This window comes from Chionomys nivalis, chromosome 25 (assembly GCF_950005125.1).
Source record: "Chionomys nivalis chromosome 25, mChiNiv1.1, whole genome shotgun sequence".
NCBI classification, from domain to species: Eukaryota; Metazoa; Chordata; class Mammalia; order Rodentia; family Cricetidae; genus Chionomys; species Chionomys nivalis.
Genome location: NC_080110.1, coordinates 27,052,235 through 27,078,503, shown reverse-complemented (window position 1 = coordinate 27,078,503; position 26,269 = coordinate 27,052,235). Strand labels below are relative to the sequence as shown.

Here is a 26,269-nt window from a genome sequence, read left to right as displayed (position 1 = left end):
AGTTCTTGTCTTGAACTCTGATTTTTTTCCTTGAAAAAGTAAGGATAAAAATTAAGCATAATTACTTTAAAAATAATTTGTTGAAAATGTGCATATGGTAGGTTAGCTGGGGTGTGGAGCTGATTGAAATAAAAGGGAACATTATTATTCCTGTTGAAATTCTTTAGTGGTTTGGGGTCTGATCAGTTTTCTTTATCTGTGTTCCATTTTTTTCTCCTTATTTCATACACATCAGTTAATTTAGGACTCAAGAGTATTGTAGATAGAGATATAGATATGTGTATATCTGCTCCTAAGTATGCTTCTATCCTCATCTGGTACACACCCACTTTTTTTTCTGATTAAGCTGAAATATTTTTTCAGTATTTAATGCCCAATATGTAGCTTTAGTTTACATTTTACTTTTCTAGAACATTTAAAAAAGTAATTTTTTATTAATCTTGATCTGAGATTCAGAAATTATTTTACAAAATAGGTTTTCTATTTAAAATTTTTATTTTAGATTTATTTTATTATTTTGCCTGCATGGGTGTATGTGTACCATAAGCATGCCTGGTACCTAGGGAAGCTAGAAGAGGGCATTAAACCCCCTGGAACTGGAGTTACAGATAGCTGTGATCTACTATGTGCATGCTAGGAATCAAACTCTGGTCCTCTGCAGGAGTGACAAGTATTTTTAACCTCTAAGCCATCTTTCCAGCCCTCAAAAACGTTTATTAAAAGATGTACTGATTTTATGTGTCTGGATGTTTGCCTGCCTGTTTGTGTGCACATCAGGCTTGTACCTGGTGCCTGTGGAGGTCAGAAGAGGTCATCAGATCTCTTGGAATTGGAATTAAGGATGATTATGAACCACCATGTAGTGCTGGGAATCACTTCCGGGTTCTCTGCAAGAGCAACAAGAGCTCTTTAAATCACCAAGCTGTATCTGCAGCTTCTAGATTTTTTATTGGGAAAAATTGATTATTTATGTGATTAGTGGGGGTGCATGGGTGCCATACGCATGTGTGAAGGTCAGAGGACAGTTTTGTGTAGTTGGTATGTAGGTATGTAGGGTCTAGGCATCAAATTTAGGTCCCCAGGCTTGTGCAGCTGGTGCCTATCCCTGCTGAACCATCGCTCTTGCCCAGGCTTTTAATTGTTCTTACTGAGGACTGTAACTACCACCAGAGGTTTCTGGTTATGAGATAATTAGCGATATTACTTTGAGTTTTAATTTCAGTAAAAACAAATTTAGCAGTTACATTGTCAGGGTCCTCTAAAGGAACTGATGGAATTCTTGGAAAGGCTGAGACTCTGGTAGTTGTTCGGTTCATGAGTTGGATGTCTGAGCAGTCCCAATGTGGCACTGGAGTCCTAAAGAATTCCTGGAGAACTGATCTTCAGTCTGTGTTAGAAACTTAAGAAGTAAATTGCCATAGTAATACAGAAATGCCCAGTAACAGGATGAGTGAACTCACCAGAAAGTACGACGAGCAGGCTAAGGCCACTGACATAGGGTGGGTCTTCTCGCCTCTAATAATCAGATCCAGAAAGTCCTTTACAGGAATGCCCAGAAGCTTGGGTTCTAGTTGATTCTAGGTGACAACCGTGATTAACTACTGCAGGTTTGTCCCTTGTCAACTTGACATAATCACTTTTCTTGTGTCATACTTTATTTCCAAATGAAAGCAATAACCAGGTCATAATTCTGTCTAACATGAAATAACTATTTTATGTACAATCACAAAATCATATATTTTAGGATAGGTGGCAATGTACCTTAAGGAATGCTTAGTCTTTTAGTGTCTCATAAGAAATATAATAAACACTATAATCGATGTGACATTACATGATAAACAATAGAGGAAAGAAAACACAAATATCTGCTTGATATATGTATATGTGTTTATATGCACAACTATGTTTTCAACAAAATAGAGAAGAAATGGGTTGGAGAGATGGCCCAGTAGCACTGGCCACTCTTACAGAGGACCTGGCCACTCTTACAGCGCCCACATGGCAACTCATAACTGCCTGTAACCGCAGTTCCAGGGGATCTGACACCTTCACACATGGTGTAGGAGGACCTTCAGTATTTGTATTGCTCTCATTGGTTGAATAAAGAAACTGCCTTGGCCTTTTGATAGGGCAGAACTTAGAAAGGCGGGGAGGACAGAACTGAATTCTGGGAGAAAGAAGGCAGAGACAGGCAGACGCCATGATTCTCCTGCCCGAGATGGACACTGGTTAGACTCATGCCGGTAAGCCACAGTCAAGTGGCAATACACATTAATGGAAATGGGTTAATCAAGATGTGAGAGTTAGCCAATAAGAGGCTAGAGATAATGGGCCAGGCAGTAATTTAATTAATACAATTTCTGTGTGGTTATTTTGGCGGCCAGGAGCCAGGTGGCTGGGACAAAAAGCAGGCCCCTGTCCTCTCATACTACACACAGACATTCATGCAGGCAAAACACGAGTGCACATGATAAAAATAAATAAATTTTTAAAAATAGAGAAGAATGCTCATGTCAATTACATCTCGTTTCTGCAACTGGTCACATGACCTTATCTGGTACTTATAAGTATGTTCCAGTTCCAGAGGGATGAGTCCATTGCCATCAAGGCAGGGAAGCATCGCAGTAGACAGACATGGCAGCTGAGGCTGGAAGCTGAGGACTGAAGAGTTCACATCTCGACCACAAACAGGAAGCAGAGAGTACAAACTAGGAATGGCATGTGGCTTTTGAAACCTCAAAACCTGCCCCCAATTCTTCAGCAAGGTCAAACCTCCTACACTGTACAAAAGGGCCATCAGCTAGGAACAAGTGCCTGAGACTGGGAGGGGGGGAGATTTCATTCAAACCACCAGTCTGCTAAATATATTTAGTTCAACTTCAAAAGTCCACAGATTTTCACAGTCTCAACACTGTTTTTAAGTTTAAAGTTCAACATCCAAAGTTTCTTCTGAGACTTCAAGGCAGTCTCTTAACTGTAACTCTGTAAACTCAAAAAGCAAATTGCATACTTCTAGCATACAGTGGCACAGAATATACATTACCACTCCCAAAGGAATGAGTAGAAGCATGGTGAATAACTACTCGACCAAAACAAGACATAAACTCAATAGGGCAAACCCCAAATGCTGTCGCTCCATGTCTGGTTTCAAAGGCCTCAGATGTTCTGTTTCTCCAGCTTTGCTGCTTGCTTCTTTTAGGTTGTGCTGGCTCCACTCCCTGTGTGTAGCTCTCCTCGGTCTCTGTCCCATGGCTCTGACGTCTCCAGTATCTTGTGGTCCCCAGTTCAACCCAGGCTTTGCTTCCACAACTTGATGCAGTAGCCTTGCAGGGACTCTACGTCTCTGGCTTCTACGGCTCTCTGAAACTGTGGAGTTCGGTTCCACGACTCCTTTATAATTCTAAAGCCAGCACCACCTGGAAGACACTGGCAAGTTTGGCTGCCAGTTTGGGATGGATCCTGGCATTCTTGAATCATGTTTGTAGCACCCACCTACCTACCTTCCTTCCTTCCTTCCTTCCTTCCTTCCTTCCTTCCTTCCTTCCTTCCTTCCTTCCTTCCTTCCTTCCTTTTCTTTCCTTTCTCTCCCCACCCCCTTCTCTTTCATTTTTTGAGACAGATTTCTCTGTGTAGTTTTGGAACCTGCCCTGGAACTTGCTCTGTAGACTAGGCTGGCCTCTGCCTCCCGCCACCACCACCTATAGCAGCTTTTTATGTTTTGTTTTGTTTTGTTTTTTTCCAACAGAAATTTCCTCAGCCCTTTTCACAAGTTGGAAACCAGTGGGGTCTTGCCTAGGGCACCTTTCCCTTTATTCCAGTGCAGGATCAGGCCTTCCCTTAATATCTTTGTCTCTCTCAGTACGAGACTTGGCTGTAACATTGTTTCCTGCTCTTTTTTCTCTTCATTTTTATTTTTTCTGTCCCACTTAGTTCTTTTCATTCTTTTCATTGTAAATCTGCATCAGAGTGATTATTAACTATATGACAGAGTCAGTATTAGGCTGTCTTGACATCTCTGCCAAAGAATTAGTCCATTACTTCACATTTTAGCCTTAGGCAAGTTCTTAGGACAAGGGCAGAAAGCAACCATATTCTTTGCCAAAATATCACTATGGCCTCTAACCCAGTTGCTTATATTGTTGCCCTCTGAAACTTCTGGAGATGGGCCCTCACAGTCTGTAGTTCTCAGCATGACTGTCTTCCAAAGCTCCTACACTCGAATGGCTTATTAAGTTCCACTTGCAATGTACAACCACTTTTCTAGTCCAAGTCTTCACATATCTCTAAACCACATGCTCAGGTCTGTCATAGAAGTGCCCCACTGGTTACCACCTTCTGTATTAGTTCCTTTTCTGTTGCCCTGATAAAGCACTGTGACCAAGGCGACTTGTCAAAGGAGAGGTGTATTTGGGCTTCCCGTTCTGGAGGAATGAGTCCATTGCCATCAGGGCAGAGAAGTGTGACAGCATACAGACACAGTGACCAAACCTGGAAGCTCAAAGCTAAGAGCTCACGTCTCGAATCACAAACAAGAGGCAGAGAGTGTAAACTGGGAATAGCACATGACCTTTGAAACCTCAAAGAAGAAACACACTTCTTCCAGGAAGACCATACCTTCCAAACTGCCCCAAAAGGTGACCAAACAAGGCCAAGTGTGCAAATGCCCAAGCCTACAGGGACATCTCATTCAAACCATTGCAGCTGTTTAGTTAACATGTAAAGCTGTCTGTATTTTGAATGGTAAATAATATTGCAAGCCATTTTTAAATCTTGGAAACTTGTTTTCTAATTTAGGTGTTTTTCAAGGTGGGATTGAACATCATTGTCCTAACACATGAACTTGAGTGCTTCTGTGTGTGCGCTCATTAATCCCTTACATATGTTTATAATTAATATAATTGACTGCATTCTGATCGTACTCAGCATTTGAGGTTTCTTGAGCTGTAATTAGTAAATTAACAAATAATAGTTGATGACATTGTGAAGGCCTATTTTCTTTGTAAATGACACATAAACACATGGTAATTATGTGGCACCACTTCTTGCTTTAAGTATACCTTTGTTTCGTGAGTCTCTTTTTGAAGGAGTGTCATTAATCTTGCAAATGGTGGACCTGAATTCTTTTTTATATACCAACTAATATCTTTTGTTTTCTAAGATATATTCAAGACTTCTAAGACTATGGTTTATTTTATTTATTTTTTAGACAGGAAAAAAAATGCCTCCAAGTCTGTAAAATGTAAGCTATCTAGTGATGGAGATGTGTGATGGTGCTCAAGTGGAGTCTGCAGGACAGTTTGAGGGATCAGGTCAGTTCTCTCTTTCCATCATATGAATTCTGGAAATTGAACTCAGGCAAGCACCCTTACTTATTGAGCCATTGTGATTTTTTTTTTTTTTTGATTTTTCGAGACAAGGTTTCTCCGTAGCTTTTTGGTTCCTGTCCTGGAACTAGCTCTTGTAGACCAGGCTGGCCTCGAACTCACAGAGATCCGCCTGCCTCTGCCTCCCAAGTGCTGGGATTAAAGGCGTGTGCCACCACCACCCGGCCATTGTGATTTTTATTATCAATGGTTGGGGCATCAAAGCCTGTGGAGCAGAAAATGTGGAGGGAAGTGAGTTGGGGGTGAAAGGTTGAGAGATGATGATGATAGAATGAAGGTAAGTCTGTTCATTGTTCTGATTGATTTACTTTAATCATACAAGCTTGGGAGGAAGTGAGAAATAGGAACTAGTTCTACCTGGGGAATCCTAATCCCTGGATTACCATGAGTTGAGGTATGGTAGTTTTAAAGGAGGTGGTGGAGAAGCAGGGGACGCAATGAAAGTCGTGGTAATTGTCAGACTCAGTCTGAAGATAGGGAAATGGGATGGAAAACATTTCTAGGAGCAAGAACTGTGTATAGCAAACCAGTTTACTTTAAAAACCTATATACGTTACTGGAGGAGTTCTTTTTAAAGATTGTTCTGAGGAAGGGGACAATAGCATCTTCGTGTAATATGGACACCCCTCACCCCCTTTAACTGAGGCAAGTTCTCTCTATGTAGCCTTGACTGTCTGTAACTTGCTATGTAGAACAGGCTGGTTTGGAATTCCCAGACATCTGCCCTCCTCTGCTTCCAGAGTGCTAGGATTAGAGGTGTAAGCTACCATGCCTGGCCACATTGTGGGCTTTTCAAGAGAGCGCTGAAGTGAAGTGCTGTCTGTCTGTCCTGTCCTGTTAGTTTAAAGGCATCTAGTTTTGGTCTCACTTGAAGGAGTAGCGATAATTCTCTTTTCTATTTAGTTCCATGGGCTGGACATTGTCCATCAGATGATGACGATTGCGCAGTCTGTTTGTGAGCATCAGCTAACACTTTGTGCATACTCCTGCCCTGCGTGCATGTGTTTGTTTTCCTTTCATGTAGCTTAAAACTAGTTATGGAATTCCTGAGGTTTTGAAAGTAAGAGTGTTGGCAATTTCAGTTTTGAAACTAAAGACAAATTAAGGTACTAATAAAAAAAAAGAGATACTTTTACTTTAGAAAAGGATCTTAAACCTGCTGATGTTTGCAAAGCTAGTGTTTTGCCTATAGATGGGAACTGCTCTTTTCTGAAAATTGTTAGTTTAAAAATGATTGCCACATTTGTGCATTTTAAAAGTTGCTTGTGTGTGGGGGGGAGGGGGGTTGGCGGTGGCGCACACTTTTAATCCCAGCACTTGGGATGTAGAGGCAGGTGGATCCATGTGAGTTCGCAGTCAGCATGGTCTACAGAGGAGTTTTAGGGCAGGCTCCAAAGCTACACAGAGAAACCTTGTCTCGAAAAACAAACAAACAAACAAAAAAGTTGCTTGTAGCACACCTTGGGCATGTATTCATGCCCAAGTATTCAGACGTTTGGGTACCAGTCCTTTTGGTCTTATTCTGTCTTGCAGCATTTAGGGTAATTAAGATGGCTTGTGGAAGTCAAGAACTCAATAAACGTCCATTAAATGTGATATACATTTAAAACATCACCTGGTCCTTAAGCCTGTTAAAATGTGTTGTCATCATCTGAATTAGAAATTTAGCCAAGTATTGCTAAAATGAGAAATGATAGCACCTGTTCTCTAAGTATATTGATATACCAAAACGTTGAAATGATAGATGGTGCTCTCTAAGTATATTGCTTATTGCCTTTAGGAAATACTAATTGCATAGCTAGGATTCTGTTAATTAAAACAATAATTTTCCCTCAGATTTATCGTCCTAATTTTGTTTCACCTAGATCCTGTTAGTGTGTATTTGTCGCCTCAGCAGTTGATGTGAATTTTGCATGTCAGTTCAAGTGCTTTTTTGAGTGCCTCCTGGGTTAAACATATTTATGTATTTTGTTTTACTCTTAGATAGCTCTTAACATTTAAAACTTCCTTAGGGCACAAAGTAAATTTTTAAAATTTGTTTGGTAATTTTCACACTGTAATGGGTGATCTGTTGTGGCAAGCACAAAATAAAGTTATATTTACTTAGATGGCTTTGTGAAGAAAACGGATATACTGATAGTTCATCTGTGTCTTTGTCGTCTCTGACATGAAGTCCGATAGTTGCATTCCATCATCAAACATTTATATTAATCCCTCCTTGTCTATGAAAGATATATTCTGACACCCTAGTAGATAGGTTACTGAAACATGTATATGCTGTTTTTTTATCCTCATGCCTATTATAAAGAATAATTTATAATTTAGTTAATAAATCGGAGATTAATATCAATAATATAGAAAAGTATAACGTTCTACGGTAATAAAATGGTTTGATCATGGTTATTTTTCAGCATTATTTTGTAACAAGATCTTGCCTTGTACTCCAGGTTGGCCATGATCTTCCCATCCTTCCCATTACCTCCACTCCTGTCTCAGCCTCCTAAACTTGCACCACCATCCCTGCCTCTCCAAAGTATCTCTCTGAACTGAACTTGCCCTTCTTGTGATGAGATATTATTGAATGTCTGCACAATGAGATGGAGTGAAGTGAATGACATGGACATTTTGGTGTTGGGTTAGACTGCTGCCTACGAGCTCCTTGGGCATAACATTGTGATACCGTGGCAATCTGATAAGCAAGGTGGCTGTATTTAGTAGTAGAAAGTTTGGGGCTTAATGTTTTGGGAATATAGTCTTGTGGAGCATTTCTCTGTTTTTCAGTGGTGGGAAAATAGCATTCATTATATAGCTAGCTTTGGAATGCTAGTTCCTTAAATAAAATGGATAAATAATAGGAATTAATCTGTTTAACTTTAAGATAAAGTGCTGGGTAAATACCAGGATCATTCTTGGTACAAGGGACAAGTTTCGATCCCCATTGTATCAGTGAACAGTGTATTCCGTAAGCCTTGATGTATGCTTTCAGGTGTATGGGTGGTTTTAGTTACATCTAAATAAGAATACTGCTTCAAAAAGACTTGTAGTAGAACATAAAATTCTATTAGACATGGAGCTATGCCTCTGCCAGTAACCCAACATTTTGAGAACAGATAACATCCCAGTTCCAATTTGAGATTGGGTACAAAAATATCCTAGGGTTGAGAATGGGCATAGTACATTATACCAACAAAAAACCTTTTATGTATATGTAGTGGGAAAATGTTCATTGTGTTTTTACAAAAAAATATGATACAAACTTATTACACTGTAAGCATAGTAGATAGACTCATTTTATAATTATTCTATGTGATTTTTTACTATAGGATTCCAAGAATACTTCTGTCCTTGACTGCCCTATTTCATCTTTGATTACTTTGAGCTCCTCTCCGCCAGTTACCTTCTAGTTTGAGAAGTGCTTCATTAAGTTTTCCTTGTTTTAGTATTCAATGTTTTATACTAACATAAAATTTCCCTTAGTACATTAAGAAATTATAAGACAATCAAGTTGTCTTCAGATGTCTTTTATTTTCACCCCAACACTGTTTGAATCAGCTGGTAAGACATGCTTGTTTTGCATAATTTTCTCTTCATGGAGAAGTTACTTTTAGTATTAGCATGTCTGGGAATTATCTCAGAATCTAGCTTATTGTCTGACTTGTAGTAGGGGTCCACAAGTCTGAGGGCTCTCCTTTCTGTTCTTGATGTTTGTCCTGTATCCCCAGAGGACATTTGATTTCGTTGTTCTAATTGGTTCCTATAAAACATTGAATTGGTTTGATCTCAGATCCTCCATACAATTATAATCAGTTTTTTTTTTTTTTTTTTTTGGTTTTTTTTGTTTTTTTTTTCGAGACAGGGTTTCTCTGTAGCTTTGGAGCCTGTCCTGGAACTCCCTTTGTAGACCAGGCTGGTCTCGAACTCACAGAGATCCGCCTGCCTCTGCCTCCCGAGTGCTGGGATTAAAGGCGTGCGCCACCACCGCCCGGCTATAATCAGTTTTTAATATGTCTCCAGTCTGTTAAGAATTTTAAAATAGTACTGCAAATAAAATTATGCTCATAAATTTGGGAAGAACTGATATATATGCTTTAATGGAGAATAATAATAAATTAATACCATTAATAACATTTTTGCTAAGTAGAAGGCCGTTACATAACTGTCAACACTGTAATCAGAGTAATCTTAGAGTAACCTTGGTGGTGGCAGCAACAAAAGTTATGATCTAATAATGCATAAAGATTTATAAGTAAAAGTTGCTATAGCCTCTTTTTGTAAACTTAAATTTAGGGTTTGGTACGTTGTTTATGGCAATAATTCTATACATAACTGAATGTTGCTTGTTGGTTAAATAAAGTGTTGTGTATGTGTGGATTTCACAGAATTAAAAATAATAAAGTCCTGACTGATTTGTGAGTCATCTTAGTGAATGTTGCTATTTATGATTGATTTCATGAATATGAGCAGTAAACACTGTTTTACATACTTGATTTTTTTTTCTTTTATTTCTTACAATTTTTTATTTTTCCTCCCTCTAACCCCTTTTATGTAGCCCCTTGCTCTCTTTCAAATTCATGGCCTCTTTCTTCCAATTGGTGCTGATTTGTTCTTACTCCCAAAATATAATTCTGATAATAAAATTTTAGTTATTGATCTAACACATGGTCAGGATGATATATACTGAAAATCACAACGCACTGCATGACTACTTAGAGTGACTAAGAGTATGGAATTTGAGGTCAGGCTATCTGTATTCGGTTCCTGTTTCTACCACTTAATTAACTGTGGGACTTAGGCAAGAGATTTTCTTACCTTAATACTTTTATCTACCAGACATAGTTTGTATCTATGTCATAAAGAGAATTAATGAATCGTAGAGTTCTTCAGATAGTTGCAGGCACACATGGTGAGCTCTGCCGAAGTGTTAGTCAAATAAATGTTTTGAAATCACAGCTTGTGTGTTCTTCCCCTTGGTGTTCCTGCAGTCGCAGGAAGATGTGTTGGAGCTCTTCCCCGTGCTTCTCAGCCGTGTAGTTCTGTCACTGCTATCACCCACCTACCCAGCACGCTCTGTCCACCAGCACCAGTACCACAGTGGCTTTCCTTCGTGTGCCATTGGAGGCTAAGTGTGGGAACTGGAAATGATATGGGAGGAAGCTCACTCCAGTAAGTGGAAAGTGGCTGAGTTTGTACTAGGACTGTGCTCCTCTGCCACATTACTCTGTTTTTGTGTCATGCCACAGCTACTTCAGAGGGCTGGAGGGAATTGGTGGAACTCCACTTCATACTCTTCACCTCCTGCACCCAGGCACAAATCATCACGTATAAAACAGCAGGTGGGGAAATCTCTCAGCTGGTTCAATCCTTGCTGTGCGGATATGAAGAGCTGAGTTCAGTTGCCCAGGGCCCTTTACAAACTTGGATGTGGTGGTGTGCACCTGTAATCCCTAGCACTGGGGTGACCCAGACAAGAGGGTTCTTGGCACTTGCTGCTGCTCGCTGCTTTGGGGAGTTGCAGGATCATTGAGAAACCATGTCTCAAAATAGGTAAGATGGAGGGCTGGTGGTGTGGCTTAGCAGATAAAAATGATCGCTACGAAAGTGAATCCATGAAGCAAAGAGAAAATGAATTCATGGAAGTTGTCACCTGACCGCCACACATGCTGTAGTGCACATCTGCACATGCACATACATGCAACCTACTGAACAAGGTACTCCACACGTGTGTACATGGTGCATGGATAACAGTATTTGCATACATGCGTGTAGCACACACTATAACCATAAAACGTCTGCATGTTAAATAAGTGGGGTGAATTAATTCAGAAGTACACCCTTCTGTACATTGGAGGGAGGACATGGCTATTGCTCAGAGATGTTTCAGGTGGGAAAGTACTGGGAGAACACGTGCATCTTCTGACCATGGTTACAAGGGATCAGAAGACAGTGGGGTGAAGGTCCTGGATTACAGATGTTAGACTAATGAATGCTTTCTTTTATGACAAGTAATTTTGGGTGTACCAGAAACATGGATTCCATTCATAGATGTAGAGCAGTAATAAGAATTTGTTAGAGAAAATAATATCTCATTTTTTGGTGTAAATGATAGTATTCTATTGTCTGAGAATATAAACTCAGTTAATAGCTATATAGTATAGCGTATTCATGGTTGATTTCTTTATGCTGTTGAATTTGAACATATTAATATTTTTGTTTTATTTATTTTCAATGTATATTTCAATCCCTATTTAGTTATAAAGCTGTCAGTTTAAATTAAATAATTTAGTAGAAATTTTGAAAAAGTTCTGTGTATAAATTCTTTGTAACTGTGACTTTTTGCTCTGACCTAGGCATTAACTTTTCTTAAGCCATCAAGTAAGTGTTCTGTTATCTAGCGGGTACTTAGGGATATCTCAACCTACTTAAAATATTGTCGATTGTGGAACTAGTCATAAACATTTTCTTGATTGTAAGTAAAACCATGGCGTGTTTGTTACAGCATAGTTATTTGAAAGTAAGTGATCTGTTTTGTTTTGGGATAGGGTTTCATGTAGCCCAGGCTTTCCTTGAGCTTGCACTGTAGCTGAGGGTAGCTGGGTTTTTTTTTTTTTTTTTTAAACATAGGATCTATAATTCCCTGATGTTTTGCTTGGTAGAAGAGGTTGAGATTGATAATAAAGCAATACAACGTGTCAGCACTGCTCTGCGCTTCTTAAGGGCTCTAAGAGCGCTCAGACCTGTGGTCTCAGACTGAGTAGTTTTGTTGCTGTGACTGACCTTCTGTGAGCATCTCACTGGAAAGGGAGTACGGTGCCTGTGTGCTCTTGTTCTCTCTCAAATAATGGACTTAGGTTAACTAAAATAATGTGAATGTTAATTGAAATACATGGCCTATTATTCTTTAGTAAAGTGCTTTTTATGGATGATTTTCTTTTTATGTATTATTTTTTCTTTTCTGGGAAGTTCTTTTTAGATTATTTCCCTTCTCTTGAATTTTGCATACATGTTCTCCTCATTATTTTTCATTATGAGAAAAATTTTTTAAAATATTTATTTATTTATCATGTATACAATATTCTATGTGTATGCCTTCAGGCCAGAAGAGGGCACCAGACCCCATTACAGATGGTTGTGAGCCACCATGTGGTTGCCGGGAATTGAACTCAGGACCTTTGGAAGAACAGGCACTGCTCTTAACCACTGAGCCATCTCTCCAGCCCCCATTATGAGAAAATTCATAGGATGAAGTCAAGGAGTGCAGACTTGATTTGTGTTCCCGTCTCTTTGGATGCCTTCATAGTATGTTTGGGGCTGAATTTGGTCTCTGTTTTTCAGGCCCTCTATTTTCTCTCCTCTTTAAATTTCTGTTTGTAGTTTAGTTCTCAGATGTTCTGCTGTTCTGTCTCGCTCATGGTTATTCATGTCCTAGCCTTGGCAATTTGACCAGGCACTTCTTTATTCCTTCTGAAACAGGGTCTTGTTACATAGCCTTGGCTGGCCTGGAACTCCCGGTGTAGCCCAGGCTGGCTTTGAACCTGAAGCAGGCCTCATGATTCTATAGTGCTGGAATTACACACATGTACCACTCCTGGTTCCGTATTGGATTTTTCTTTCTTGGTCTTCTTTTTTTCTGGTTCTGCGAATAGAAACTGCAGCCTTGCCAGTGTTAGGTGAGTGCTCCATGTCTGAGCCACACACTCAACCCCTCACAGTGCAGTTCTTGTAGCCTCCTCCTGTCCTGCAGATTCTTCGATGCGGGTTCCCATCATACAGTGGGCACTTGGTGCCAGATACTTGGGCTTTTCTTTGGTTGCTGGTCTCTGACTCTTGTTTCTTGTCATCATATACATATACATATGTGAGATTTATAGCATATATATGTATATGAGATTTAAAAATATTATTAATGGACTTATTGTGTAATAATTGCTTAATTATTTCTAAATCAGTGTTGCACAGTTGGTAGGTGAAGTCTGTCATGGATCACCACCTTCTGCCAACAGTGCTGTAAAAAGTGTACAGCTTCCATCTGAAAAGAGCTTCGTTAATTAAAAAAAAATTCTGATGTAGTTTGTGGTTTTAATCTTGTGCTTTGAAGTGTTTTCTTTTTCTGGAATCGGGTTCTTGGTTTAGACTGTACAAGTATGGTAATTAGATTATATTTAGTTGATAAGTTTGTGCCCACAAAAATGTGACTTTTAAAAAGTTGCAAGTTGCTACGGCTCTTGCAGATGAGATTGTTTCCTGTTTTCTTTTTCATATTTAGTATTTTGCACATATTTCCCCGAGGAGACCCTTTAGTTGTATCATTTGACATTCACATTTAAATAAAATTTTAACTGTATAAAATGCCAAAAAAAAATGTTTATTTGACCTGAGTTGCCTATAATTTCTCATGTAATTATCTCATGTTATTTTTGTGTGTGTGTGTGCTTTGTGCTTGTTAATGCATTTGCAATTATCTGCCAAGTCTGAACATTTTTTTTTTTTTTGATCAAGTTGAACATGTCAGATAATCTTTCAGCTCCATTTTCTTCTTAGGGACAGCTTCTTCATTCTGAGCAGTTAGGCTCAGTTTTGTTTTGATTTAATCACGACTTACATTTTTAAGATTTAATTTACTGCCAGGAGATGGTGGCTCACACTTTTAATCCCAACACTCAGGAGGCAGAGTCAGGTGGATCTCTGTGAGTTTGATGCCAGCTTGGCCTACAGAGTTCCAGGACAGCCAGGACTGTTTCACAGAGAAATCCTGTCTTGAAAAACAAACAAACAAAACAACGACAGTAACATTTTGTTTGCAGGGGTTCAATATCACATACCCACCTCAACCCTTTAATCCCTTCTCCTCTCTCCTGTACACCTAAGGTGATATAATTGTGCTACATGTATTCTGTCCTGCCACAACATTTTTCATAATGAGAACTAACCTTTGTATGGGAGTGATTTTGGAAGAGACTTACCAGATTCTGTTGAGGGGCTAGGGAGATGGCTCAGTAGTTAAAGTGTTTGTCACTCAAGTGTAAGGATCAGGATTCAGATTTCTAGCATCCATGTGATGGGTGGGTGTGATGTCATCTTGTGACAAGACTCACTTGATCAAGCTGACTAGTCAGACAAGCTGTATCAGCTCTGGGTTAGAGAGATCCTGCTTCAAGGAATTAAAATGGAGAAAACTGAGAAAGATTACTAATATCAATCTCAGGCCTCTATACACGTGTGCCCACACATGCAAATATAAGTCCATGCATACAGACTATACATGTTAGTAAAAGGAAACTGCTGTTAAGGTTTTCCTTTCCTCCTGTGTCTAGACCCCTGAGAGCAATTCCCCTTTGTTTGTTTGCTGCTGCATCTCCTAGGTCTACGAGGTTTCTACATTGCATGCTTGTTTTGTTTTCATTTTCTTGGACTGTGCTCTGAAGATATAGATAACACTGCCACATTCTGATGAGTTCTTAGTTTATGATGACAATAAGCACTTGCTAAATGAATGAAAATATCCAGTCTTATGGATTGAATATCATATATTCTGAAAGCATTTTATCATTGTGCCCATAATCACCAATGATTATCAAAAGCTGTCCAAGACCTATATCTAGTGCTTTTGTTTGGTACTGGTAATCAGAACCATATTGGGATTAGGGATGTGGCACAGAACTAGCTTGTGTTGTCTCTTAAAAGCCTGCTTGTGCTTCTGTTTATTTACCTCTAAAAATAATGCCTACTAAGTAATGTTGTGATTTTGAAATGAATACATCTAAAGTACTCTCTGATGCTTTTTATATTGTCTTAATCTGTTTTCAGCTTCATGAAGACATTGTCTGCTGTAGAAGTATTGGAATCTAAGTAAAGATAGAAGTAAAATAACAGATCCAACTAGAATTTAAAGTATTTCGCACCTTTATGCTTTCGTGCTCTGAAATGACGTTTATGGGCAGTAGCAGATTTCTCTAAACATGTAGATAGTAACTTAAATTGAGAGATGAAAAATGCACCATGTTACATATCACTATAAGACTTAGACATGTTTAAACTTCTGTAAATCGGAGGTACTGTTGGCCTATGAAATGGGCATAGTATTAGTAGCTAAGGAATCTGTTCTGGGGAGTTAGTGAAACAGTGTGTTAAGTATTTGCTGTTTTCTTTACACTCCTTCCCTCTTTCTTAGGCTTTCTCCACAAGCTTGTTGCAGTCTAACTTCCTCAGAGACAGGGAGTTTCATTAAGTTTGAGCAATGCTCATGACTCTTACAACCGTCTCAGTCTCTAAGGTCAGGTCGGCTGTACAGCTGTCAACTGTAGCTCTGTTCCTCACAAGAGAAGTAACAGCATACGTGCCTCTGGTTTGTCACTCTGTTTTCTGGGCTGTCTTTTGGGTCTCTGTGTATACACTTCTGTTTTCTCTTGTGTTTCATGGACTTTTTGCTCGCATACTTTATTTTGATGGAAATTGTTAGCTCCATTTTTACTTCCAGTGTTTGGATTTCCCTTCATAGCCTGCTCCTTATAATGGAGTAGAAATTCAGAATTAGTTTAGGTCCTTTATCTCTAGGCTTCTCATAAAATAAATATAGCTACTTTCTGTCTGCTTCACTTTATTATTTATTTATTTGCTTACTTACTCAGCAGTGCACATCTGTGGCAATCAGAGGACACTTTGGAGAGTCTGTTTTTTCCTTCTACCCTGAGAGTCCTGGCGATTGAACTCAAGATTGTTAGGTCTGGCAGCAAATGCCATTACCCACTGAGCCATCTTGCCTGTGCTGGAATAATTTTAGCTCTTTTTGCAGTTATTTTCCTGTGTTACCACTTCTTTGTGATATTCCTTAGGAGTAGATAATTTTCTAAGTTAGGAAAACAGTTGTTCATACTTTATTAAAACAAGGCTGCAAGAATTCCCAGGATAAACCATAGATTGAAAGTGGGCAGTATTTTTTTCTGAGTATTTGTTTGTTTATTTATTTATTTTTGTTTAAAGGAATTGAAACACCATCTCACTCCTCTTCTTGCCGGTGGGCTTAGGGGAGGTGAGAATGGTGGTGCCTCTACTCGATGTGCCAGCAGAATTTCTGCAGTGGGTGAAACCAACTGAAGTGTATCTTACAGTTTAAAGGCTACTTGGGGAGAATTCAGTAGTCCATATTGTTGCAAGGGTTAGTGAATCAGATTCAGGGTAAGCAGCCAGGAACAGTGCCCAGAATCACACTGCACAAGGGTCCCTGTGAGGACACCAGTGACAACTACAGAGACAGACAGACGCCACAGCCTGTCCCAGTGACACTGCTGGCTTTGGACAACTAAATGCTGACACCCCCCTGCCCCAGACTTGACCTTGCTATAGTTGTGCCAGCATTAGTGTGAGAACAAGTTCCTTCTTTCGACTTCTCTTGTTCACTTGGTCCCTCCTAGTCTGCATTAGATGCACGTGTGATAAAATGTGGGAAACATTTAGCTTTCTGAGATCAGATGTGTAAAATTCTCAAAGTGGGAAAGTGTTTGATCTTTTAAAATAGAAACACGGGCAGTTTTAGCAGACGGAAAGAATGGCTCCTGGTGCTTTGCTGGTCCTTGAGCCCTCACTGGGTGCCAGGCTATGTCACTCTCACACAGCAGCGATGTTAGCTCATCAGGTTAGAGAAGAGACTGGAGAGAGTGACTTGCCCAAGATCACACAGTTAGTCATGGCAGAGTTGGGGCATACATTCAAAGCCGTGACTCCAAAGCCCATGTTTATAACCAGCATGCTAAGCGACTTCCTTGTTTTCCCTGGTCTATTTAGCTCAAAATCCTGTAGTGTGGGCAGCTAGCTTTCCTTTGAGAAGTTTACACCCACGGTCTCAGGCGTGTCTGTGTCTTATTTTCTTTCTGAACACCTTTTTTTGTAACCAACATGCTTAAAATCGATACCAAAATCTCTTTAGGAGTGAAGAGATGGGTCAGCACTTGAAAGCACACACATTTCCAGAGGACCGGAGTTCAGTTGCCAGCACCTAGTCAGTCTACTCGTAACCACCTGGGCCTCCAGTTCTGGGGTATATAACTCCTCTGGCATCTACGGGCACCTCTGTTCATGTGTGTACACCCACACCCAAGTAAACACATATACACATGTCAAAAAGAGTAGAATAGAGGCTGGAAAGATCACACACAGTTAAGATCACACTGGCTGCTCTTGTAGAAGACCTGACTTTGATTCCCAGCACCCACATGGCAGCTTACAGCCTTCTAAAACTCCAGTTTCATTCCAGGGAATGTGATACCTTCTTTTGTCACACACTTACATACAGACAGGCAAACACTGTATTTTATGTTTTAATCAGTATCTGAATAATTAATGTTTTATTCTGTTGTGTGGTACATGCATCAAACCCAGGTGCATGGTAGGCAAAGTGCTTTGCCATTGAGTTTCCAGCCTCATTTCTTCTTCTCTTCTCTTCTCTTCTCTTCTCTTCTCTTCTCTTCTCTTCTCTTCTCTTCTCTTCTCTTCTCTTCTCTTCGGTTTTTTGTTTGTTTGTTTTTTGTGGCAGGGTTTCTCTATGTAGCCTTGACTGTCCTGGAACTCACTCTGTAGACCAGCCTGGTCTGCAAGTAGTGTTTAAAATGCCTTTTTGTTACTTCTATTGTTAGGTTGAAGACAAGGAAGTTCTTTGTCCTGGTTTAGGAACGTCATTAGTTTTATTTATTTATTTTTTTATTAGGTTTGAATCAGTGCTCTCTGTAGAGTAAACAGAAAGTCTTAAGTTTTTCTACAGTGTCAGTAAAGGTGGAGTGTTTCTTCAAAAGCCACAGCACTCCTTAACTTTTGCTGTAGTCTGTCCTATAGGTTTTCTATGCTACCAAACAGTGCTTTGTAATAATGTGTGCTAGCGTAATCTTTGTAAAATTAAATGGTTTGGGTGTCCTTTTTTGTACAACACTTGTGGACTACGTTAAATGTGTCTAGGTATTAGAGAAGTGTAAGGAAAATGTCCGTGAAGTTAAAGATACTTGTTTTCTTTAAGGTTAACATTTATCCTGAGCATTCTGTGCTTTTTGGCCTGTCACAGTCGGCTCTTTTTTAGCCTATAAACTTTAATTTGAGAACTGTAGATTTTTGTTTTGGGTCCAGTGCAAGCTGTATACAATGGGTTTTTGTATATATGTTATTAGGATTACATCTTTGAGTTTTAAGATTATACCTCCTGTATTAAACCAGCAATCTTCAAGTAATCTTCAGTCCTTTTGTTAAACAACCAAGTTGAAAGCAAGGTGTTGTATGACAGTGCCATTTCTTATCTTTAGAGTCATTAGCTAATGGTAAGTTCAAGGCTCACTTGAATTATTTAGAATTCTATATTTCCTAAAGTATACAGAAATCATTTCTAATTTCCTTGGCGTACACATTTATCATACTCAGAATTTATGAATTCATTCTATTTGTTTTAAGAATATTTAATCTTCTATTTATTTTTATGTGTATGAGGATGACCAGCAGAGGTTTCAGACCCCATGGGATTGGAGTTGCAGGTAGTGTGAGCCATCTGGTGTAGGAGTAGAGAACCCGGCCTGGTCCTCTGTGAGCCTGGGTCCTTAACAGTAAGCGCTCTCAACTACTGAGTCATCCCTCTGGTCCCTAACAGATGAACTTAATATTTTCAATAGCATGATTTGTTATTTATAAATCACACACTGTGTGTGTGTTCTAAATGTACATTGGACTGGGTAAGTCTGAGAAAAAAAATAATCTTTGTCATTTGAAATTTAGTACTTCGTTACTTCTAAGTTTCTTTAGCTACTTTATTTGTAAAACCTGAAGTGATTTCATAGTTTTTTTGTAGGTGTTTTAGTTAGTATGTTTGGTATTGTTTGGTTTTCTTTTTTCTTGGCACTCCCAAAATCTGTTCTGGTATTTCTAATGGTTACCATTTTATGGAATTTCTTCTTTTTATTCTTCCTAACTTTTTTTTCCTTGTATGACACTTAAATTATCTTATGTGTACAGATGGTTTGCTTGCATGCATGTATTTTGGTGTCCCACATGTGCCTGGTGCCCACTGAAGTCTGAAGAATGTTTCAGATTCCCTGGAACTGGAGTTATGGATGTCTGTGAACCACCATGTGGGTCCTTGGACAGGAACCCAGTAGCCAGTGCTCTTAACTGCTGAGTCATCTCTCTTCAAGCCCCTATTGTGTGTCATTTAAAGATAGGATATTAAGCAGATTATTGATGTATAGTGAAGTAGGTATATGTTAGGGAGAGCCATGGGATTTCTGTGGAATACCTTACAGCTATAATTAACTTCAGGGACTTTAAGGATAAATAGTATTTCAGGTGTGCTTGTGCTCTTAGTTATGTGTGCCCAGTGATCCAGAGGTTGTAGGCTGGTTCTCAGTGTGGTGGTGTGGGGAGGTGGTGGAACTTTTGAGTAGGGGGCTTAATGCAAGATAACTGAATCCTGGAAGTTGCCGTCTCTAGGACGTGGGGCCCTGGGTAGTTGTCCTGAGACATTCTTTGTTTTCCAGTTTCCAATGCCCTGCCATCCGTTTTCTTTGTTGTCTTGCTTCTCTGGAGATCCTCATCAGAGCCAGCTCTATGCTGTTCGGAAAAAATTGTGAGCTAAATAAAACTCTTAACAAACAAACAAAACCCTGCCAGGCATGGTGGCACACACCTTTAATCCTAGCACCAGAAGGGCAGTGGCAGGTGGATCTCTGTTAGTTTGAGGACAGCCTGCCTGGTCATGACAAATTCCAGGTCAGTGAGGCCTTCATAGTGAGACCCTGTCTCAATCATCACTCAGTCAGTCAGTCAGTCAATCAATCCATCAATTAAATGCTGTGAGAAGTTAATGGGTGGAGTAAGGTGACAGTCTATAGGACACATGTAGAAACCGAATATTTTAGTAGCCAGGTGACTCAACTCCTTGTAGCCGGGTGTGGCGGCACTCGCTTTTAATCCCAGCACTCTGGAGGCAGAGGCAGGCGGATCTCTGTGATTTGGAGGTCAGCCTGGTCCATGGAATGAGTTCCAGGACATCCAGAGCTATATATATATATAAAAAAAAACCCTGTCTTGAAAACATTTTGTGGAAAAGAAATACACTTTGTATAGTGACCTAGAATGTGGGCAGGAACTCTATTTAAAACAGAAGTTTTAAAATAGGACATTTACTCATTTTATGAGCGTACATAGGAAGACCAGACAATTACTGAGTATAAAAATTGTATATATAACTTTCAAGAGACCATGTATATTTTACATGCCACCAATTCCCTTTCTTTAGAGCCCGAAGCAAGGTCTAGAAGCAAACATACTAGTGGTGCCTCAAGTATTGAATTGAAACCACACAGACCGTTTCGTTGTCCTCATTTGATTTTAATTATAGTTTTGAACACCAAAATCTCAAGTTTTTCCTTTTAACTCAGGTTGTAACTAATTGTTACCTTGAAAATGTGTTCTCTCTGACCTCTTCTTCCCTCCCCCTCCATCATTCCTACAAGGACTTTAGATTCTGAGGGGCAGTTTTAAGTGGTAGTTTTTATTGACAATCCAGGACCAAAATAGTTTGAAAATTAGCTTTTATATTTAGTCATTTGGGAACTTTAAAGTTGATAATTGTGTTGCATTTCTCCTCTGTGCAAAGAGGTAGGTTGTTATATTAATGTTTAAAGATATACTTTGTAGATAAAGTCAAGTTATTAAATGTCTTTAAGGTTTTCAATTACCTTGACTTACCTTGTATGTGACTCTGTACACACAGACCCATGGGGAGGTCCGAAGATTTTTCACTGAGTGAGCACAGGCATCAGGATGACAAGCCCCTTTGCTTGCTTAGCCTATTGCTGGTCCTGTCACTCATCTTTTAGATAATTGAATTTACTAGTCTGATTTCTTGGTGACCAAGGTTTTCTGTTTAAAAATATTCAAGAGTTCTCCCTGCTTCCTTCCAGGTGAGCTTTGCATGTCAGATTCATTGTTCAGCCCTTTAGGCCCCTGCTGATCAAGTGTCTGATGTTCTGGGTTTATGTTTGCATCTTGGATTATATGATAATAGGTTTATGAACTTGAAGTGAAAATAGATTATTCAGATGAAAGGTATGTTGGCAGAGGTTTGGGGACAGTTCTGGTGATTGCATGTGTTTGGTTTGGTCTTCAGGGACGATTAAATGTGATCACTGAGTCATACTTGGTGGTTCCTCTGTCCCCTGGCTAATCTCTGTTAAAACCCTGAGGTTTGCAGCCACATGATACTCAAAAGGCAAAGTAGACCTCAGCCCAGAGGGAGTTTATTTAAAGAAAAAAAATTAAGTTCAAACATTCCTACAGTGTTGCATCTAATTTAGTCTTGTTGAGAGTTAGTGTGCTCTTTTGATTCTTTCCAGTGGCCACAGTGCTTAGAGATAACAAGTAAATTTGAAATACTTGAACTTTTCTTGAGAAAATTTGAAACTTTATAATCACAAACAGAAGTGCTTAAATAAATAAGAGAAAGGGAATGTCATTTCTTTTGGGAATTGTTCTAATGGTACTCATTTGATTAAAATCCTGAACCATTCCTTTGTGGAGTTGTGGGACAGAGTATTTAAAAACAAAACAGTGTGGGAGATACATCATTAATTTTTTGAAGTTGGGAGCACCATTTTTTAGATTTTTTAAGACAGAGTGTAACAGTCCTGGATGTCTTGGAACTAGCTCTGTAGATCAAGCTGGCCTTGAACTCAAAGAGATCCCTGCCTCTGTCTCACAACTACCCCCAGCCACAAGTAGCGTTTGTGGTTTATCATTCAGTTCTAGCTTGAGGAGTAGGGAACTGCTGGAATTATGGGTTTATTCTTGCAGTCTGTAAGAGTGGCAACTTTGCCCCCTACAGAAGACTTATATCCCGAATGGTCTCTACAATACCTTAAAGAACACGAATGTTTAATAAAAAACACCTGCCTAAGCCGGGCGGTGGTGGCGCACGCCTTTAATCCCAGCACTTGGGAGGCCGAGGCTGGCGGATCTCTGTGAGTTCGAGGCCAGCCTGATCTAGAAGAGCTAGTTCCAGGACAGGAACAAAAAAAAAGCTACAGAGAAACCCTGTCTCAAAAATCCAAAAAAGAAACAAACAAACAAACAAACAAAAAAAAAAACCCGCCTACCCTATGCCTGAGAGCTGTCAGAAATCACATATTCAGTTCATCTCCTTGGATTCTTTACCAAAGGTGAAGTTGATCAAATTCCAAGGAACCTTAGGCTTTTGTTCTAGTTTGGTGGTTGGGAATATGTCTCTCCATGGCTTTTGTGTGTTGTGTATGGTGCTGATGTAGTTAGCACTAGTGGCATTTCTGTGGAAGAAATAGTATTTGAGATTTAAGCAGTTTATCTTAGTGTTTCTATTGCTGTGAAGGGACACCATGTCCATGACATCCCTTTTTCCATTTGTTTTGATTTTGAGACAGGGTTTCTCTGTGTAGCTTTGGGGCCTGTCCCGGAGCTTGCTCTGTAAACCAGACTAGTCTTGAAATCACAGAGATCCATCTATCTGCCTCAGCCTCCTGAATGCTGAAATTAAGGCCTTCGTCACCATTTTCTGGCTCATGACAACTCTTATAAAAGAGAACATTTAATAGGAGCTGGCTTACATGTTCAGAGGTTTAGTCCATTGTCATGACAGGAAGCATGGGGGTACATGGGTAGACATGGTACTGGAGATGTAGCTTTGAGTTCTGCGTCTAGATTGGTGGACAGAAGAAAGATAGAATGACACCACAGTGAGCTTCTGAAACCTTAGAGCCTGCTCCCTGTGACACATTTCCTCCAACAATGCCATTACACCTACTCCAACAAAGCCATACCCCCAATAATGCCACTCCTATGAGTCTGTGGGAGTCATTTTCTATTTTTTTCTTTTTCTTTTCTTTTTTTTTAAACACAATTTCTTTATTGGATCTTTAGAAATCTTACATCATGCACCCCCGACTCTGCCCACCTCCCAGTCCTTCCATATTCTCCCCTTCCCATTGCAGTGTCCCCCACCCAATGAAAACTAGAAAAGAAAGAATGAACCTCTTCTCTCCACCACCTCTTCATTCATGCTGGTGGCGTTGGGAGTAGTGTGTCACACAGCATATGCTTTTGTCCAATCAGCTTTGCTTGCCAGATATTCATTGCAGTGGGTCATTGGTCTAGTTCAAGGGCTCTGGTTTCTGGTCCACCATCCTTACTCCTCTTGGATATCCGTGGCTGCCCCGAGTCATGAAGATCCTGCAGTTATCATTCCACAGGACCAGTCCTTGCATGAGCTTCAGCAGGTAGATCTAGTTAGGTAGTTAGGGTAGGCCAACCCCATTGGGCCTGGGTGATAGTTGAGCTGGTCAGTCAGGTGAGGAGTGGAGCTAGCCCCTCTAAACCAGTGCCTTCAGGCTCAGCTCTCCCTGCCCTTGGTGCTGGGTGCAGCCATTTCTTCTGCGGCTCTCTTGCTTCAGCTTCCAGCGATGGATGGATAGGGCCAGCTTTTCCAGGGCCGCTAGCAAAGGGCAGTGCTGACTCAGCATGGCCCTATGGTTTCTTCATGCATGGTTCCCTTGAGCCTGTGGGAGTCATTTTCATTCAAACCACCATTTATTTCATCAGTTGGAGTTAGCGAATGATCAGTTTATTAATCTTAGAATAAATGTGTAGAACTCATTGGCACAATAGCAATTGTTTCAGGTGCCTAAAGTAAGTAAATAAAATGGACAGAAATCCCTTTCTTGGGTTTTCATTTTAGGTGTAATGGATACATAAACAACGAACCGACAATCACTTCATGGGTTCAAAACTGCAATTTTACGGTTTCCTGTGTGTCTTTTGTTCCAGTTTATAAATCACAATCAGACTCAGCAGGGACAGAGAGAGGTGTTGAGGGCTGAAACATTCTGGTCCTGTGGGACAGTACCCAGTTTTTTGCTTTTAAATCTTACATAACTCTTAACCCTGCTAATGTTTTCTTTTAGGAGTTTGTTTAAAAGCTTTGTTAATAGTCCTTACTGGTCATGATAATGTAAAGTGTCCTTAAAGAATTTATGATTTTGTAATATATGAGTCACATTCTCAATTACTGTACCTTTATTTCAGAAATGACCACCAAGAAGTAGATGCCCGGATGTCCCGGTGAGGAAGTAATCCACATGTCATGAAGTAAGATGCTGCAGAGCGAGCATTCCTCCAGAGTGGTAAGTCACGATTCTCTCCCTTAATCTCCTCAGTTGTCTACCCTGAAAACATTAATAAGAATGTGGCCATTGAGAGTCACTTACATTCCTGTTTTGACTGTGTAATTCAAATTCTAGCATATGGTTCTAGAAAATGTGCCTGCTGTGTTTTCTTGAAAGAATCATATAGGCAGCATTATTGAATTACAGCCTTAGAAAAATGTATTGAAGCCAGGCAGTGGTGGTACACGCCTTTATTCCCAGCACTCAGGAGGCAGAGGCAGGCAGGTCTCTGTGAGTTCAAAGGAAGTCTGGTCTATAGAGTGAGTTCTGGGACAGCAAGAGCTACACATAGAAACCCTGTCTCAAAAACCCCCCAAAATAAACAAGAAAAACAGAAAGGAAGAAAGGAAGGAAAGATGGAAGAAGTTAGGGGATATTATTTTCAGGTGTGTTACTTTTGTTTATGCTGTATTTGATTAACTGTGATTCTTTGCCTATCTAAAACACTTGATGGTCCTTATAAAGAGCTGAACAGCTAATAGCAAGGCTAGAGCTAGGGTAGGTGGGGCTAGCAGGCAGAGAGGATAAATAGAAGGAGAAACGAGGAGAACAAACAGCAAGAGAACAAGGGGATGAGGATATTAGGGGCTAGCTGCTCAACTACACAGCAAGCCATGGAGAAAGAAGTAAAGTAAGGTATACAGAAATAGAGAAGATGAAAACCCAGAGGCAAAAGATAGTTGGGATAATTTAAGATAAGAAAAGCTGGGAAGAAACAACCAAGCTAAGGCCGGGCATTCATAACTACGAATAAGTCTGCTTGTGATTTATTTGGGATCTGGGTGGTGCCCTCCTCCCCAAAAAGCAAAAGAATAAAGTGTCACACAATAAAAAGAAATTAAAAAAATAAAAAGGAAGCCGGGCGGTGGTGGCGCACGCCTTTAATCCCAGCACTTGGGAGGCAGAGGCAGGCGGATCTCTGTGAGTTCGAGACCAGCCTGGTCTACAAGAGCTAGTTCCAGGACAGGCTCCAAAACCACAGAGAAACCCTGTCTCGAAAAACCAAAAAAAATAAATAAATAAATAAAAAAAATAAAAAGGATTAAAATAATGGGACCCACTACCTGAGGAGAAGGGAAGAGTTGAGCACCAAAGACTGTTGCTTTGACAGCAGAGGCTTAGGCGTGCTCCCACTCATGGCCTCCCTGCCTCCACCATATTAACAAATAGCGTGTTCACATCTTCCGTGGTGCTGTTGGAAGCTTTGAAAAAGTGCTTCAGCAGAAATTCAGAATCTTCTTTTCGTAGACCACAGTGCTTACATCAAAAATAGAAATTTCAGAAAATGTAATCTCACTGACCTTAATCTCTTCTTCTTTGCTATTTTCTTTTGGAAAGTGAAATTTAAATCTCCTACATTTTTATTTTTTTTAGTGTTTTTATTTTGTGTTTATGTGTATGCATGTTTGGTGGTGCATGTGTGCAGATAGATGCCCATGTAGGTGCATGTCTCTGTATGGAGAGGCCAGAGGACAACCTTAGCTCTCATGTCTTAGGCACCAACCACTGTTTTCTTTGTAGACATGGTTTCTCACTTGCTTGGAACTTGTCAAATAAGTGAGGCTGGCTGGTCAGAGAGCCCTGGGGAGCGTGCCTGACTCTGTCTCTGATATAAAGTTAAAGCCTTCCTTTTTATTTAGACAGAAAAGGGGAGATGATGTGTAATTT

At 39.9% G+C, this 26,269-nt stretch overlaps 1 protein-coding gene across 1 annotated transcript in view; it reads left to right on the top strand.

The window, feature by feature from the left end:
• Frs2 (fibroblast growth factor receptor substrate 2) overlaps positions 1–26,269 on the top strand; it is a 77,403-nt gene that overhangs the window by 15,973 nt on the left and 35,161 nt on the right. The window contains exon 2 of the mRNA XM_057757902.1: positions 24,462–24,559. The gene's annotated coding sequence lies outside the window, so the exon portion shown is untranslated. The remainder of the gene's footprint in view (positions 1–24,461; positions 24,560–26,269) is intronic.